The 2,322-nt window shown below is 33.3% G+C and overlaps 1 long non-coding RNA gene across 1 annotated transcript; it reads right to left on the minus strand.

Moving 5' to 3' along the window:
* LOC132039720 (uncharacterized) lies at positions 1–841 on the minus strand. The gene is made up of 2 exons (XR_009410457.1): positions 739–841; positions 1–702 (listed from the first exon to the last, which is right to left on the minus strand). It is a non-coding gene; the product is annotated as an uncharacterized LOC132039720 (long non-coding RNA).
* Positions 842–2,322: the final 1,481 nt, after the last annotated feature.

The following is a 2,322-nucleotide window of genomic DNA, read 5'->3' on the forward strand; positions in this document are numbered from 1 at the left end:
AAAAACAAAGTGAAGGAATCTTGAAGTTTATTTTAGCCAACTCCCATCTGGCAAATTCTTTATCTATATGTCATATCCATTTCTAGTAGAGAAAGAAACAAAACGGGAATAATGCATTATAAAAACCACTTTATTAAAGGCCCAAATCAGAATCTACAAAATAGCAAACATAAAAGACAAGGAAAGGACTGAACTAGCCATCAAATGTGACAGTGAGAGTGTCACATTCAGTATTGCAGCAAACACTTATCCAAACAATCAAAACAAACACATTTTGAGTTTAACTATTTTGGCCTGCTGGGACATAGAATCAGATTCAACTTTTAAGACCCTATCATATATTTCATCCCAACAGATTTAATTTAGAGCACCTAAACATAAAAAACCCAAATTTCTACATTTATCTAACTAGTCACAAAGATTTGAAGAAAGAAGAAGATTTATGGTTTTAGTCTTGTTAACATACAAATGGGAGGTACATTCATTTAACAGGAGGGAGGTTAAATAGGTTATCATATTGCATATATTCATAGCTTAACTGGACTCCAAAACAGAGGCATTGCAACCTTTTAAAGAGCTAATCTCCATCATGTTTACTGGTGAAGGAAAGAACTGAAGAAAAATGAGTGTTATTGAATCAGAAGTCAAGAGGAAGATGTATCAAACTGAAACTGCAACTGATCAAGTTCAGTCATGCCTAAACTAGAGGAAAACACACTGTTATAGTAAGGAATAAACAAACAACATAGAGAGACCAATTTTAGTTATTTCAGAACCCACTGGTCAGGATAGAGGGAAACACACCTTTGAAAGATACATTATCTCAGCATACACAAGATCACTTATCTCAGCACACACAAGATCATTCTCTAGGCAAATAGAGAAAAGGTAAACCAGAGAAAGGGGGCTTATGATGAAACTACTAAGGAGCTTATATACCATATACAACAACACACTAATCTGTTGCATCCTTAAGTCATCTTTAAGGACCAGATTTTATTCCCAAGAGCACAAAAGCAAAGGTTAATAATCATACCAAGAGCCAAACATATTTGAACTAGATTTAAGACCAAACATCCAAAGTAATTCCTAACAACATTTGTATTTTATAAAAACCCCCAAAAAATGGGATTGACAACCAGAATCCAAATTATCAGACTAACTGGAACATAGCACATTAATTGATATTGTGGACACATTACAAGTGGAGATGAGGATACAAGCTATAAATTTAGCAAAATGAACTTTCTAATCGTTTAACATATCACACAATGTTCAGTTTGAAACAGAAAAATTCTTCAAACTTTAACAAGTTAGAACCTCAACCAAACATGTATTAAGATTTAGGAAAACTCATTTAGTAGTACTCTATCTTTGAACACATAGCGTATTTTGCTTTAGAACTTAATGTCTGAACAAAAATATGGCAGAACTAGCGTTGTGAATTTCAATCAGTTTGGTCAGAAGACTCACAAATAGATCAAATGCTACCAGACCAAAAAAAAAAAAAAACTTTTAAATTAACTTAAGAACCAAATATTAACACTTGAGCAGGTAGCAGTACCTATAACAGAACTCCTTTTAGCTTTTAGTATAGGGTGAGCTAGTTGAACATATGAACAGACTTTAACTCTACCAACCGCTTTATTTTTGAGGAAGAGAAAACATAGTCAAACAAACATATTCCTGAAAACCAAGTAGTGCTGAAACACTCACAAAATTGTCAATTAAACTAGACTGACTGGTCTACTCTTCAAACTACACCATGTTAATAGCTAAAAATAAAAATAAAAATAGAACCTTAAGATGAATGCAGAAGGCTTACTCTTCTACTTCTCATAGCATTCCCAAAACCAAACTAATCTATACCGAAATTGAAATACACACAGAACTTAAAAAGGGGAATAAAACTGAAATGAGGAAGAAATTACCTTCTTCGTGACAGCGAACTGAGGCTAATGTTGTCGTCGAGTCTCCGAATCCGCTCGAAAGTTTGTCGTTTCAGCCGAGAACCACCAAAATTATGCAACCAAAGAACTTACGAGTTAAAACGAGATTTTTTCTAAAAAAGGCTACGAATTTTACTGGTTGCGAAGGCTTATGAAAAGAAAAGAAAGGACTCTTCAACTATTAAGGAAACTTATGAAATAGTCGGATTTTCTTCTCTCTTTTTTTTTTTTTTTTTTTTTTTTTTTTTTTTTTTGTTTTTCAACAGCCGATAGAGGCTGATATTTATAGCCAAATAATAGAAGGGAACTCAGCTTCAATATGGTAAAATCACCACAGAGGAAAAAAAAAGGGGGGAAAACCTTTGAATCGATT

This window comes from Lycium ferocissimum, chromosome 12 (genome assembly GCF_029784015.1).
Source record: "Lycium ferocissimum isolate CSIRO_LF1 chromosome 12, AGI_CSIRO_Lferr_CH_V1, whole genome shotgun sequence".
NCBI lineage: Eukaryota > Viridiplantae > Streptophyta > Magnoliopsida > Solanales > Solanaceae > Lycium > Lycium ferocissimum.